This window comes from Myotis davidii, unplaced genomic scaffold (genome assembly GCF_000327345.1).
Source record: "Myotis davidii unplaced genomic scaffold, ASM32734v1 scaffold872, whole genome shotgun sequence".
Taxonomy (NCBI): Eukaryota; Metazoa; Chordata; class Mammalia; order Chiroptera; family Vespertilionidae; genus Myotis; species Myotis davidii.
In genome coordinates, this window is record NW_006283146.1 from 150,738 (window position 1) to 166,490 (window position 15,753).

The window sequence follows — 15,753 nt, forward strand, 5'->3', positions numbered from 1 at the left end:
CATGGGAAGGCTGTTTGTGGGTGTGGCCAGTGGTGATCAGTGCATTAGCACCTGCCAACCCGGGATCCCCACGGGAGGGCCGTTTGTGGGTGTGTCCAGTGGCAGATCACTGTGGTCCTGCTGACCAGCCCTGGGTCGGGTCCCATACGGACTGCCTGCCGCCCCCGGTTGCAGATAGCAGGCCCAGATGGCAAGGGGGCAGGCAGGATGGTGCTTTCCTGCCCTGCCTGTTGTATGCAAATTAGCTACCAACTTTGTTGGCAGTTAATTTGCATATCACCCTGATTAGCCAATGGGAAGCATGTCGGAGGAATGGTTAATTACCATGTTTGTCTATTATTAGATAGGATGTCTCCTCTTTTCCCCATTGTCCTCCCCAAACCCAACACTGCCCTCTGCCCAGGTCTTTACCTACCTATTGTCTGTGTCCTTTGGTTATGCTTATATACATACAAGTTCTTTGATTGACCTCTTAAACCCCTAAAGCCCTGGCCCATCTCTCCTGCATTCCCTCTGAGGTTTGATGGTCTGTTCCATGCTTCCATGTCTCTGAATCTATTTTTTTTCATCAGTTTATGTTGTACATTATATTACACAAATGAGTGAGATCTTGTGATACTAATCTTTCTCTGACTGGCTTATTTCACTTAGCATAATGCTCTCCAGGTCCATCTATGCTTGTAAATGGTAAAGGTTCCTTCTTCTTTACAGCAGTGTAGTATTCAATTGTGTGAGGTACTACGTTTTTAATCCACTTTATACTGATGGACACTTAGACTGTGTCCAAATCTTAGCTATTGTAAATTGTGATGCTATGAACGTAGGGGTACATATATTCTTTCTGACTAGTGTTTCTGGTTTCGTAGGATATAGTCTTAGAAATTGGATTACTGGGTCAAATGGGAGTTTCATTTTTAATTTTTTTTGGGGGGGACTCCTATTGTTTTCCAGAGAGGCTGAACCAGTCTTCATTCCCACCAACAGTGTGCAAGAGTTTCCTTTTCTCCACATCCTCTCCTGCACTTGTCTTTTGTTGATTTGTTGATAATAGCCACTCTTACAGGTGTGAAGTGGTAACTCATTGCTATTTCAATTTGCATCTCTCTGATGATCAGTGACTTTGACATTTTTTATATGCCTCTTGGCCTTCTGTATGTCTGCTTTTGAGACGTATCTTTTTAGGCCTTTGCCCATTTTTTATTGGATTATTTATCTTCATTTAGTTAAGTTGTATGAGTTCCCTATAAATTTTGAAGATTAAACCCTTATCAGATGTAGCATTGGCAAAAATGTTCTCCCATGCAGTGGGCTCTCTTGGTATTTCTGTTGATGGTGATTTGGTGTGGAGAAGCTTTTTATTTTGATTTATTCCCATTTGTTTATTTTCTCCTTAGTTTCCATTGTCTTAGAAGATGTATCAATAAACATATTGCTATGACATATGTCTGATATTTTGCTGCCTATGGATTCTTCTAAGATTTTTATGGTTTCCCATGTTACACTTAAGACTTTTATCCATTTTTACTTTATTTTTATGTATGGTGTAACTTGGTGGTTTAGTTTCATTTTATTGCATGTATCTGTCCAATTTTGCCAACACCATTTATTGAAGAAACTGTCTTGACTCCATCATATGCTCTTGCCTCCTTTGACAAATATTAATTGAGCATAATGGCTTGGGTCAATTTCTGGGTTCTCTGCTCTATTCCATTGATCTGTATCTTTGTTCTTGGACCAGTAACAGACTGTATTGAGTACAGTGGCTTTGTAATATAATTTAATAGATGGTATTGTTATACTTCCAACTTTGTTCTTTCTCAGGATTGCTGCAGCAATTTGGGGTCTTTTTTATTTCATATGCATTTTTGGAGAGTTTGTTCTAGGTCTGTGAAATATGTCGTTGGCACTTTAATGGGGATTATATTGAATCTATAGATTGCTTTGTGTAGTGTGGACATTTAAATGATATTGATTCTACCAATCCATGAACATGGTATATTTGTCCACTTGTTTATACCTTCCTCTATCTCTTTTTTCACAGTCCTGTAGTTTTATGAGTACAGGTCTTTTGACTCCTTGGTAAAGCTTATTTCTAGTTATTTTATTTTTTGTTGCAATGATTGTTGGGGTTTGGGGGTTTTATTTTGTTTTCTTTTTTAATTTCTCTTTCAGAAAGTTAAAAATTGGTGTATAAAAATGCCAAAGATTTCTGGGTGTTAATTTTTTATCCTGCTATGTTGCCAAATTCATTTATTAAATCTAGTAGTTTTTTTTAATAGAGTCTTTAGAGTTTTCTATGTACAATGTAATGTCATCTGCAAGTAATGACAATTTTTCTTCTTCTTTTCCAATTCAGATGCCTTTCATTTCTTCTTCTTGTCTGATTGCTATGGCTAGCACTTCCAGTACTATGTCAAACAACAATGGTGAAAGTAGGCCTTCCTATTTGTTCTTAGTGGAAATGGTTTTAGTTTTTGCCCATTGAGTATAAGGTTGGCTGTAGGATTGTCATATGAGACTTTTATTATGTTGTGATATGGTCCCTCTATCCCCCCATTCCTGAGAGTTTTTATCAAAAAAAAGGTGTTGTCCCTAACTGGTTTGGCTCAGTGGATAGAGCGTCGGCCTTCAGACTGAAAGGTCCCAGGTTTGATTCCAGTCAAGGGCATATACCTTGGTTGTGGCCACAGCCCCAGTAGGGAGTGTGCAGGAGGCAGCTGATCGATGTTTCTCTTTCATTGATGTTTCTAACTCTCTATCCCTCTCCCTACTTCTCTGTAAAAAATCAATAAAATATATTTTTTTAAAAAGGGTGTTGGAATTTGTCTAATGCTTTTTCTGAATCAATTGATGTGATTGTGTGATTTTTGTCTCTCAATTTGTTTATGTGATGTATCACATTTATTGATTTGCAGATATTTTACCAGCCTTGCATCCCCAGAATAAATCCCACTTGGTCATGTCGTATGATCTTTTTAATGTATTGTTGAATGTGATTTGCTAGTATTTTCTTGAGGGTTTTAGCATCTATGTTCATCAGGGACATTAGTCTATAATTCCCTTCTTTGTTGTATCTTTATCTGGATTTGGGATTAGGGTAATGCCGGCTTAATAGAAAGAGCTTGGAAGTGTTCCTTCTTCCTGAATTTTTTGAAATAGTCTGAGGAGCGTAGATTTTATTTCTTCTTTGAATGTTTGGAAAATTCCCCTGAGAAGGTGTTTAAAACAGGAATTTTGTTTCCTGGAATTGTTGATTACTGCTTCAATTTCATCAGTAGTTATCTATCTATTCAGGTTTTCTGATTTTTCCTGGTTAAATTTTGGAAGTTTGTATGTTTCTAGAAACTTGTCCATTTTGCCCAGGTTGTCAAATTTGTTGGCATATAGTTGTTCATAGTATTTTCTTACAATCCTTTGTATTTCTGTGATATCAGTTGTCTTTTCTTCTTCCATTTTTTATTTTACTTATTTGGCGCCTATATATTACCAGTTTTTCATGTTCCTTTTAGAAGCCTGTAGTGCTATTACCTTCCCTCTCAGGAATGCTTTCACTGTGTCCCATAGATTTTGGATTGTTGTGTTTTAATTGTCATTTGTTTCCAGGATATTTTTTTTGTTTGTTTCTTCTTTGATCTCTTTGGTACCCCTACCATTGTTTAATAGTATGCTATTTACCCTCCAAGTGTTGAATTCTTTTTGAGTGTTTTTATTATTATTTTGTTTCTAGTTTTGTGCCATTTTGATCCGAGGAGATGCTTGATATTATTTCAATCTTCTTGAATATGAAGAGACATTGCCTGCTTCCCAATATGTGGTCTATCTTTGAAAATGTTCTATGTGCACTTGAGATGAATGTATATTCCATAGCTTTGGGGTGAAATGTTCTGAAAATGTGAATTAGTTCCATCTGTTTTGAGTCATTTAGGTTTGCCTTTTCTTTGCTAAATTTTTGTCTAGAAGATTTATCCAGTGATGTCAATGGGGTATTAAAGTGACCTATTATGATTGTCTTGCTGTTGATCTCTCCCTTGATATCTTCCAGATTTTTTTATGTATTTGTGTGGTCCTTTATTGGGTTCATATATGTTTACCAGAGTTATATTCTTTTGTTGTATAGATTCATTTAGTATTAAGAAATAGCAGAAATAGGTTTTCGTGAGTCTTCTTCCTGTTTAACTGGTTCTGCCACCTTTGCCTCAGTGCTGATAGCAAGATGTTTTTAAGAAATGCTAAAATCAGGCACCCTGCCCCCACTTTAAAGCCACAGTTGTTATGCCAGATGGTCAGTTGAAAAATATCAGCCTCTCTGACTAAAAAGGAAAATATGTGGTGTTCTTCTCTTACCCTCTTGAATTTACCTTTGTGTGCCCCATGGAGATCATTGCTTTCAGTGATAGGGCAGAAGAATTTTTGAAACTCAACTGCCAAGAGATTGGTGCTTCTGTAGATTCTGAATTCTGTCACCTGGCATGAATCAACACACCCAAGAAACAAGGAGGATTGGGAGTCATGAACATCGCTTTGGTGTCATACCCCAAGTGCACCATTGCTCAGGACTATGGGGTCTTAAAGGCTGATGAAGGCATCTCATTCAGGGGGCTCTTTATCATTGATGATAAAGGTGTCCTTTGCCAGATCATTAGGAATGAACTTCCTGTTGGCCCCTCTGTGGATAAGACTGAGAGACTAGTTCAGGCTTTCCAGTTCACTGACAAACATGGGAAAGTGTGCCAAGCTGGCTGGAAACCTGGCAGTGATACCATCAAGCCTGATTTTCAGAAGAGCAAAGAATATTTATCTAAGCCGAAGTGAGCACTGGTCATGTTGCAATGTACAGCCATGAGAACAGAACCTCTCTTTTACTATTGTCATACTTAAAACAAGATCTTAGACTTAGCCCAGATGTGGCTTTTCCTGTAGGGTTTGGGGAGGATCAGCCAGGAAATTATCTAATGTGAACAGTAGTGGGACATCACCTTTGATCTTTTGTAGTTTCTATTAAACTTGAACTGAGGGGAAAAAAAGAAAGAAATAGAAGAACTAGCCTTCCTTGTCTTTTGTTATGGCCTTCACATTGAGGTATATTTTGTCAGATGTTAAGTATTGCTACCCCAGCTTGTTTTTTTTCATTTTCCTGAAGAATTTTGTTCACCCTTTCACTTTCAATCTGTTTGAGTCCTTAGCTCTGAGGCAGGTCCCATGTAGACAGCATATATATGAGTCATGTTTTCTTATCCATTCAGCTACCCTATGTCTTTGATTCGAGCACTTAATCCATTTATGTTTAAGGTTATTATTGATAGGTCCTTGTTTGTTGCCATTTCTTTTATGGTAGTGTTTCTCCTTTTTTTCCTATTCCTACTTCTTATACCAGTCCCTTTAGGATTTATTGCTTTGTTGGTTTGGTGGTAATTAACTCCCTTAGCCTGTTTTTGTCTGCAGAGCTTCTGATTTCCCCTTCAATTTTGAATGATAGCCTTGCTGGATTGAGTAGTCTTGGATTGATTACCTTCCTTTTCATTACTTTGTATATTTAATTTTATTCCCTTCTGGCCTGATGCATTTCTGTTGAGAATTCATTTGATGGTCTAATGGGAGATTCCTTGTAGGTAATTTTCTGTCTCTCTTTTGCACCTCTTAAGATTCTTTCTTTGGCATTAATGATTGCCATTGTAATTACAACCTGTTTTTGTTTGGGTCTTTTTGGGTTCATCCTCTTTGGGAATTTCTGTGCTTGTGTGACATTTTTCCCCTCAAGTCAGGGACGTTTTCTGTCATTATTTCTTCAAATAGGTTTTATGTTGCTTGCTCAACTTCTATTCCTTCTGGCTTCCCTATTATGCAGATGTTGCTTTGTTTCACATTGTCCCAAATTTCCCTTAAACTCTCCTTCTGCTTTTTAATTTTTTTTTCAATTGCTGTTCAGATTGGGTGTTTTTCTACCCTGTCATCTAACTCACTAATTTGGTCCTTGACTTCTCCTAGTCTACTGTTGAAACCTTCCATTGCATTCTCTATTACATCTATATCATTTTTTCATTTCCTCTTAATTCTTACACATGTTGGTAAATTTCCTATCCAGATTTTTGATCATCCTTATAACCATTACTCTGAATTCTTTATCTGACAAATTGCTTGCCCCCATTTCATTTATTTCCTTTTCTGGCAATTCCTCCTTTTCTTTTCTTTGGGGATTGTTTCTTTGTCTTCCCCCTTTTGGTGTCTTTTTGTATTTGTTTCTATGTAATGTGAGTTGCTGTCACTTTCTGGCCCTGGGCAAACTGCTTGAGGTCCAAGAGGTTGAAGCCTCTAATGGTCCAATGGTCCTGGACTCCTTAACCCAGAGGCAGAGTCTTCCTTAAGTCTCACGTCTTGCTCTGAGTTGTATTTCTTTCCTCCATGGAATTGGTCCCTCATTTGTCTGCTGCAGGTGCTGGGGTCTGTGGGGGTGCACAGTTCCCCTGGTTTGTGACTCCTTGTGAGGTACCAGAGCCCTCTGGCATGCAATTCAATGTGTGGCCCCAGTGCCTTCAATAGGGTAGTGGCCTAGGACACTCTGGCTCAGCCCATGGGCATGTTCCTAGGTGCTAGGCAGGGTTTGGGGCCAGGTTTCCCTCATATGTACTCATCAACACAGTCCTGGAGCCTGGCCTGGTAGTGGTGTGGGATCCCTCTATCTTGCACTCACAGCATGGGCTCCTAGAACATGGGGCCTGGAATCATAGATCCTGGAGCTCTGGCATGGTAGGCATCATGTGTAGTTCTCTCTGGCCTACAGTCACTGGGGACATCTGGGAACCTGTGACAAAGTAGGGTGCCACTCACTGCAGGGGCACGGTTGTGATCCCTCATGAGTTATGGCTGGTGAGCGACTCACTGTATGGGTTCCGGGTAGCGTCTGAGGGCAGGTTGGGTTTTGTGTAGCTATGCTCCTGCCCTCCACTGTTCCCATCTTCAAGATAGTGAGTTCTCCGCCCCTAAGCTGTGCTCAGCCTAGGAGTGCCTGTGGCCGTAGCAGGGGCTCCCTGTCCAGGAGAGCCCAATCCTTCAGTCCCTGTGACTCCTGCAAGATCTAACTCTCCCTCACTCACCCACACACACCATACATGTCCACACACTCCTTTCTCACTCCCCTACTCATACTCTCTCTCTTACTGCAGTCCTGCTGAGCACCATGTTGGGATCCCCGAGAACTGAGGCTATAATTTGTTTTAATTTGTAACTAGTCCAAGTTACTTTCAAGTAACACTATACCACTTCACAGGTAGTGTGAATACCTTATAGTAAAAAATAATTCTAATTCCTTTCTCCTGTCTCTGTAGCATCACTGTCATTTATTTCACTTATATGTACATACATAAATTATAGTGTGTTCCAAAAAATGTATCCACTCACTTTGAATAATTATAAAGGCAGTATTTATTAAAATACATTTCATTTTCAAAATTAAACTATCTGCTGTTAAAGTGTGTATACAATTTTGCGGGATATTCTCTATATGATATGTACATAGAATACAAAGTAAAATGCATTGTTGCTATTGTTATTTTGAACAGACTATTATCTGTTATATCAAATAAGAATAAGTGTGACATCTCTGAGGTGGTCGCCTCCTCACCAACTTGGTCATTCCTGAATCGATGGTTCCTTTTAGGACACAGGAGCTCTCTTTTCAAATTGTGCAGACAAGTGTGCCCTAAATGAGGCATTTTACTATGCCTGTTGATCTTTGTGAAACCCTAGTGAAATCAATGGGGAGTTTAGAAAGGAGAATTAACCAAAACGAGCTACAATGATACATCATCCATTTAAAATGAGCTTATAATGTTTTGTTAATAAGCAGTACATCTTGTGCATGCAAAAATGAATTCACCCCTCCCCCATATTTTTTAAGGTAATGGAAGACTGTTAAAGACAGCTGATACAGAGACCACGTGCTTTTTTCCATCAGCAACATTTTGTTTTGCCTCTTTAAATATATTTTATTGATTTCAGAGAAGAAGGGAGAGGGAGGGAGGGAGAGAGAGAGAGAGAGAGAGAGAGAGAGAGAGAGAGAGAGAGAGAGAGAGACATCAAAGATGAGAGAGAATCATTGAACAGCAGCCTCCTGCACACCCCTCAATGGGGATAGAGCCCACAACCTGGGACTTGTGCCCTTAACCAGAATTAAACCCAGGACCTTTCAGTCCCCAGGCTGACACTCTATCCACTGAGCCAAACCAGCTAGAGCTGTTTTGCCTCTAAATTATGATGTGCATAAACCTTCTCTTCAATGCAATGTATCTAAAGTTTTGAAGCTATATATATATTGGTTAGGATCGTTTTAGAATAATGAATTTATTTTTACACCATGTGTGTCATCCATGTCAACCAAGATGGGGGTAATCATTGAAATGTCAGACTTCTAAATTAAACGTTTTGGAATTCAATGAGTAACTAAATGTTGCTTTGGAGATTTTTTTTTAAAAGAATAAGAAATATTAAAGTGTTAATTTTACCTTCATGTTATTCTTCTTTGATGTAGATCTGAGTTTCTGACCTATTTTATTTTCCTTTTCTCTAAATTATTTATTGTAACATTTCTTTTAAGGAAAATCCACTGATAACAAATTCCCTCAATCTTTGTTTGTCTGAGTGTTATCAGTGAATTTCTGAGCCTTCTCCCAGCTCCCCTGCCCCACACACAAAGAATGGGGTTTCATGGAAACTTTTATTGATGATGTAAAATTAAGGAGGTTCCCCAAAGTCTCATCTCTGTCTGCCCCAACATTGAAAAGTCCAATCCTGATTTCATCAGGGCCAGAATAAAGGCCACTGACCATAGTTTTGCTCCATGTTAAAGTACAGTCCAGTCCAGCATTCTACATGTGATATCAGCATGGCTATGCACATGTGGCTATGGAGGGGAAATGCAGGAACCCATGGGCAAGTTCAGGTCATTAAGCAAGAGAGAAGAAGGGAGAGGGAACTTTTTGTCTGGGGATTTTAACCATGAGCTTCTTCAAACTAGCCAATGAACTTTCCAAGATATTGTGCACTTCTGATGGGGTCCACCCACTAGCCAATCCATTTTTCCCTGGGCTAAACTGACAAGCAAGCACCTTTCCTACATCATTCCAACTTCACTGCACACATGCCCATCTCCCCTTAGTTTGATGCTTTCCCCAGTGTTCTGCAGGAATGGATCAGTGAGTGGTTCCCTGGAAAGCATGAAGCTTTAGCTTCATGATTAGGCTTCCCAGATGACCATAGTTATAATGTGTGACTTTCTTTAGCTTTATTTCTTTTACTAATATTAACAAGATTATTACAATAATAAACTGAGCAAGTCTTTATTTCACCTTCTCTTTTGAGGGATAATTTTCCCGGGTACAGAATTCTAGGTTGGTGTTTTGTTTTGTTTTTCTCTCTCTCAACACTTTCTGTGAGAGTGTATGATGTTAGGTTATTATTTTGTGCATTTATAGCAATAAATGAGATTTCCATGGTGTTATGAATTTGATTGACCTCTTCAAGTGTGTGTGGCAAGAGGTCTGGAGAATGATATTCAGATTACAGTGAGGTGTGGAGAGGACCAAGGGAGCTGGACATCTTCAATGGCAAACATCAAAGCCTATGAAGGAAGGGGTGAGAGTATAGTGTAAGGGACAGGCCCCCCATGTCTTTGCTCCCTTTTCCTTCCTCTCCCTGATGCTATGTCGGATCTGTCTTCAAATCTTGAAGACCAAAGGATGAGGAGATAGTTGGCTCTAGACCACTCTTAAAGCCAGCTTTGTCAGAAATCCTAGATCACATGAGAAGGGTGAAAAGAGAGGACATGACTATTTATTTTTTCATTTTCCGTTAAAGGAGAGAAAGACAAAAAAAAAAACTTTCTTTCTCCCAACTCCTCTTGAGAGCATGATAGAAGTGGGAAGGAGTGGAGCATAAAGGCTGGGAGACCTCCCATACCACAAGCAAGGAATAAGTGTTTAGATTATATAAATAGATTAACTGAAGAACTCTAAGCCAGAATTAACAAGCATAGCTGGGGCAAGATTGCCTGAAATCTGACAGGGATCCTGTCAGTGAAAGCTGGGGCTGTTGGAACCCCAATATAATTGTTTGAGGCTCAAGTACAGAGTGTAGGGAGTCAAGAAAACTGGATCCTAGGACAGGTAGTTTGGCAGTGAGAACAAAGGGAAGAGACTGGGACCAAAAATCCTGAATTCCTAAAGACAGGAGGATGGCTACTGGTAAGAACAAATGGCTGAGGCAACCCAAAAGCCTGGGTTCTAAAATAGCAGTAAGTCAGATTTCCAGGCTCTCTGCTCAGCCTCCTCACCTTCTTCCTTCTATTAGGCACAAGAGAATAGAGAAGGGGGCTGGAGAATGAGCAAACCATGGATTTAGTTTCCAAGTAGCCATATAAATACATTCAGGGACACACAGACACAGGCTAGTGGGGTAGAGAGCAATTTAGGGTTGCATTGGCTTTGAAGGAGGCTTTGAGGGATCAGGAGGCTAGGGAGAAGTGATGGGGATTGATCCAGTGGTTGCACAGCTCCATCCTTTGCAGTGGCCCTGTATACAGCATGTATGACCACAACCCTCCTCTTCCTCCTCATCACTCTCTGTGGAGCTCTCATCAAAGGCCCAAGGATTCTCATAAATACAGCAGCATTTTGATGAGCGGTGTCCCATGTGTTCATTGTCCACATTGTTATTCCTTCATTCCACCTTTACCTCTGGCTTCTTTTTTCAAAGTTTGATGTACTGACTCCATGTTCTTGGGCTATGTTGTCAGTATAACCATTGTCTCAGTGCAGGTCTCAGCCAAGCCCCTGTCTCTGTCATGATACAGGCTAAGGAAAAGGAAGAGGGGAGGAAGGGTGATGAGACACCCTTCCCTTGCTCTGTATCTCTGGGAACTAGTAAGTATTCTACCAGGTCTTTTAAAAACCAAGGTAATTCTAGTCAAAAGGAAGAAAAAAGGAAAGGCTATTATGAAAACCAGGCTTATAAAAACAATCCCATGTCTTTTCCACAAATATCAATTAAAAAACATTAGCTCATGTAATATTAACTTATTTCATCTTCCAGAAACACAATTTGGATCCAACTTTTCTTTTATAAACTTGTGAGTTTTGCATGATTGGTACCTGTTCCATGGCTAAACTTTTACAATTAAAGTTACAAGATCACTGTTTGCACCCGTCATGTATATTTATATATGTCTATGTATGTATGTCATAAATGTGTGAATTGTTTCTATCCCCAGATGTATTGCCAAAAATAATTTGTAAAGAGCTGTATTTAATTAGCTTAAAGACAAAAAGCATTGTATAAATCAAGTTTCCTCTCAGGAATATTGAAAGGAACCCAAATGGTTTTCAAACTTGTGTATCTAAGATAACCTTTGGTAAATAAAAGCTACTTTAAGTTTTTGGTTTAATTAAAACAGGTATGTATTTAAAGTTACAACCATTAAATATATTACTTTTAGTCTACCTAGGTTTACAAAAAATCAAATAAGCTCATGTTATCTGTTACAGAATTTTTCAGCAAAATACCGTAAACAATAAAGAAAAGAAAGGCAACTTAAGGTAGTTAGCTGTTTAATGGGAAGGTTCAAGACTTATTTAAGACAGTGAATTACAAGACCTTACTCTGTCTTTTTCCCAACTCTACATTTCCAACTAGGGGCCTAAATCTATGCACCGGTGGGGTCCCTTGGCCTGTCCTTCACCCTCTCACAGATCAGGACCCCACAGGGGATGTTGGACTGACAGTTTTGGCCTGATCCCCACAGGTCAGGCTGAGGGACCCCACCAGTGCATGAATCCATGCACTGGGCCTCTAGTATGCATATAAGATCTTTGTTTAATTTCTTCCCGCCCTTCCCCCTCTCCCTTTCCCTCTGAGATTCATCAGTCTGCTCCAAGTTTCCATGCCTGTGCATTGAGCGTCCGCCCCCTGGTGATCATTGCACATCATAGCTACTGGTTGAACGGTCGAATAGTCAAATGGTTGAATGGTTGGACAGTCACTTAGGCTTTTATATATATAGATGTTCACCCCCTGGCTCACTCTCACTCAGCCACATTAACTTCTTTGCTATTTTAGAACACAATAAACATACTGTTACTTTGAGGCATTTGAATGTGCTATTTTTAACTTTTTCTAAACTTGGATGATGATTCCCCACATACCTTATTGTTGTGTTTTATGTGGATGTATTATTGTTGTTACAGTACAGATCACTTTCTAAAACTGTGTAGTTATTTCTTATCTGTTTGCTTAGAGCTTACCTACTCACTCCCAGATTACAAATGCCACTAGAGCAAGCAATATACCTGCTGTGTGTCACCAGGTCTTGTAATAGTGTCTAGGACATAAAAAGTGCATAAAACTGATTATTTATGGCATGAAAACATTCTTCACTCTCATGTCATAAATTACACTTTCCAAAATTCTTTCATATACATCCTTGTTGATCCTCAAAGCAATCCTGGGAAGTAAACAAAGTAGACATTTTCCCATTTTAAAAATGAGACAATTGAGACTCTGAGTTAAGTGATTTGACCAAATTCACTCAGGTACTAGAGGAAGAAGCCAGGATTTAATCTTCAATTTTCCCATTCCTAGGCTGCTTCTCTTTCCCCATCTAATGATTTTTTTTGTCACAAGGACTGATATGTAAAAGACACTATGCAATAAGGCTGAGCATACAAACTTTGGTACCTGACTGCTCAGTTTTAATTTCTGCTTTTACCTATTCCTACCTATCAGTTAAGTTACTTAATCTTGTTTTCTCTTCTATAAAAATAATTATCATCATAGTGTCTCCCCTTATGGGTCATAATGTATTAAATGGGATAACGTGTGAAATTGTATCATAAAGTAAACATTTAAAAATATTTAATTATTGGCATATGAGATTATTTTTAAGCAAGAGAAACATGAGTTTGGAGATAACCAAATATTAATATATGAAGATACCAGAGGCCTAGATTATGAAATTCATGCAGGAGGTTGGGGGGTCCCTCAGCCCAGCCTGCACTCTCTCTAACCCAGGACCCTTCGGGGGATTTCTGACTGCTGGTTTAGAGGTTGGGGTCCCTCAGCCCAGCCTGCACTCTCTCTAACCCAGGACCCCTCGGGGGATGTCTGACTGCATCTCACAATCCAGGATCGTTGGCTCCTGCCTGCCTCTCTTATCACCCCTAACCACCTCTGCCTGCCTGATCAACCCTAACCACCTCTGCCTGCCTTCCTGATCACCCCTAACTGCTCCTCTGCTGGCCTGATTGCTCCCAACCGCCTCTGCCTTGTCCCACACCTGGGACCCAGGATTCCCTCCTCCAGCCAGCCGCAGGCACCCGGGACTGCAGGGTGGGTGGCTTGTCTCTCTCCTGGGCCAGTCTGGCTGGTCCCCATTCTTCTCTCATGAGCTCATTTGTACCTGGCTGGTCTCCATTCCTCTCTCCCCAATGTTGAGTGTCTGAGCCATTATGGCATGATGGTGTGAGGTCATGATGACCATTTGCATATTAGCTCTTTATTATACTGTATAGGATGACCCACACAAAGTTGGAAACTCCACACTATTTGAAGGGATACATAGATATCAGAAGCTTCATCTTCTATTCCTGAGAAAATAAATTAAAAAAACATAATTGTCAGGAACCAGTTAATTAAATAGATGTAAGCTAAAAGTTTATAAATAAACTGATCAACAAAAACTATGCTTTATGGTATGTCTACTTAAAAAATAGTTTCCAAAATGATTTAATTAATTTAAAACCTTAAAGTTATACTGAGATAAGTTAAATGGTGGATATTCATTGGATATCCAAACACCTTATTTCTAAGTAAAATAAAATACTCAAACATGAAATACTGAATACAGGTTTATTCATATTTGGATTCCTTTTATAGATAAACTAAAACTATGTCTATTAGTAAACATCTTTTGTGTAAAGTTGAATCACAAAACTGTTTTTCCATTTTCATCAACACTATATGAATATTTTAATTGCTCCTTATCAATTAAAATATTCATATAGTGTTGATGAAAATGGAAAAACAGTTTTGTGATTTCTTACAAATTAAACTTAAGCCACTATATGATGCAAAAAAAAAAAGAAGAGAAAATATTTCCTATTAGGAAAAGTGTACTGCTGGAAATTATAAAATGTATTTGTAAATTTTCCAATTCACAGAATGCTACTTCAACAGTTCTCAATTACTTACTTCATACTTTTCACTAAAAATTAGGATTCTGATGGATAAGAATTTTAATTAATGTATTTAATTAAAGTTAGTTAGAAATAATAATGGTGAAAGGGAACAACTGTCTATAAAAAGTTGATAAGGGAAGTAAAATTGTTGTTTGTTACAGTATGAGAAAAAGAAAATATGCAAATGAAAAAAATCTGAATGGGTATAAAAAGGTGTAGAAGACTTGCAGAAAAGAATCCTGGGAAAGATGAGTGGTCTAGATACTAAGATTGGAATAGATTTAATTGTTTTTATAATATATTTTTTAAAACCTTTATTGTTGAAAGTATTACATAGTAGAGGCTCAATGCACTAAATTCATGCAAGGTGTTCGGCCCTCACAGCCACAGTGGCTTGCCTCAGCCCACGCAGCCCTGGCTTTGTCCAGAAGGACGTCTGGAAGGTCATTTGGATGTCCAGTCTAATTAGCATATTATGCTTTTATTATTATAGATTTCCACTTTTTCCCCCATTGACCTCTGCAAGCCAGCCCATGCCCCCCATATCAGGCCTTGACCCTCCTATTGTTGGCATCCATGGGTTATGCATATATAAATACAAGATCATTGGTTGATCTCTTCCCACCTGCCTTCTCTCTGATGTTTGACAGTCTGTTCCATGCTTCTATGTCTGTTGAGTAACACTCCCTCCACGTTCTGTGTGGAGTAGGGTTCGGTATCTGAAAGAGGAGCCGCACAACAAATGAGAGAAAAAGACTCGAGATAATTTTGCAATATTGGGGGACCAGGCGGCCAAGTCCCGAAGGACTTCCACGGATGCTCAGGCTGCTCCAATCTTTTATTGATCTGGAGTAGCCCTTAGGGTAAGGAAGTTTCAATGACACAGATCAGCAAACAATTTCCAGGAATAGACAAAAGTATCTGATTAACTCATCAATAGATTTCCAGGAGTATCTGATTAACAATAATCAACAAGGATCTACATAAGTATCTAAGGAATTAAGGGAACTAAGGGGGCGATGCTTCAACTATTATTACCTAAATTAACTGAGTGGTTCACAGCCCTGACCTTTGTTAGGACTTTCAAGCCCTGACCTTTACTAGGACTTTCAAGGGCTACCAGCTTCTGGGGGGTCTCTGTCTAAACTCAGCTAGTGAAGACAATGAATGGACTCCAGCATATGTCTCTGTTTTTATTTTTGTACATCAGTTAATGTTGTTGATTATATTTCACATATGAGTGAGATCATGTGATGCTTATCTTTCTCTGGTTAACTTATTTTGCTTGACATAATGCTCTCCAGGTCCATCCATGCTGCTGGAAGTGGTAAGAGATCTTTCTTTTCTACAGCTGCATAGTATTCCATTGTGTAGATGCACCACAGTTTTTTAATCTACTCATCTGCTGATGGGCACTTAGGCTGTTTTCAAATCTTAGCTATGGTAAATTGTGCTGCTATGAACATAGGGGTGCATATATCCTTTCTGATTGGTGTTTCTTGTTTTCTTCGGGTATATTCCTAGAAGTGTT

General features: G+C 39.1%; 2 pseudogenes; one reads left to right on the forward strand and one right to left on the reverse strand.

Annotated features, from left to right (window-relative positions):
- The first annotated feature begins 4,172 nt into the window (after positions 1–4,172).
- Positions 4,173–4,937, forward strand: LOC102752311 (annotated as a pseudogene).
- A 5,521-nt stretch (positions 4,938–10,458) lies between these two features.
- On the reverse strand, positions 10,459–10,844 carry LOC102752597 (annotated as a pseudogene).
- Positions 10,845–15,753: the final 4,909 nt, after the last annotated feature.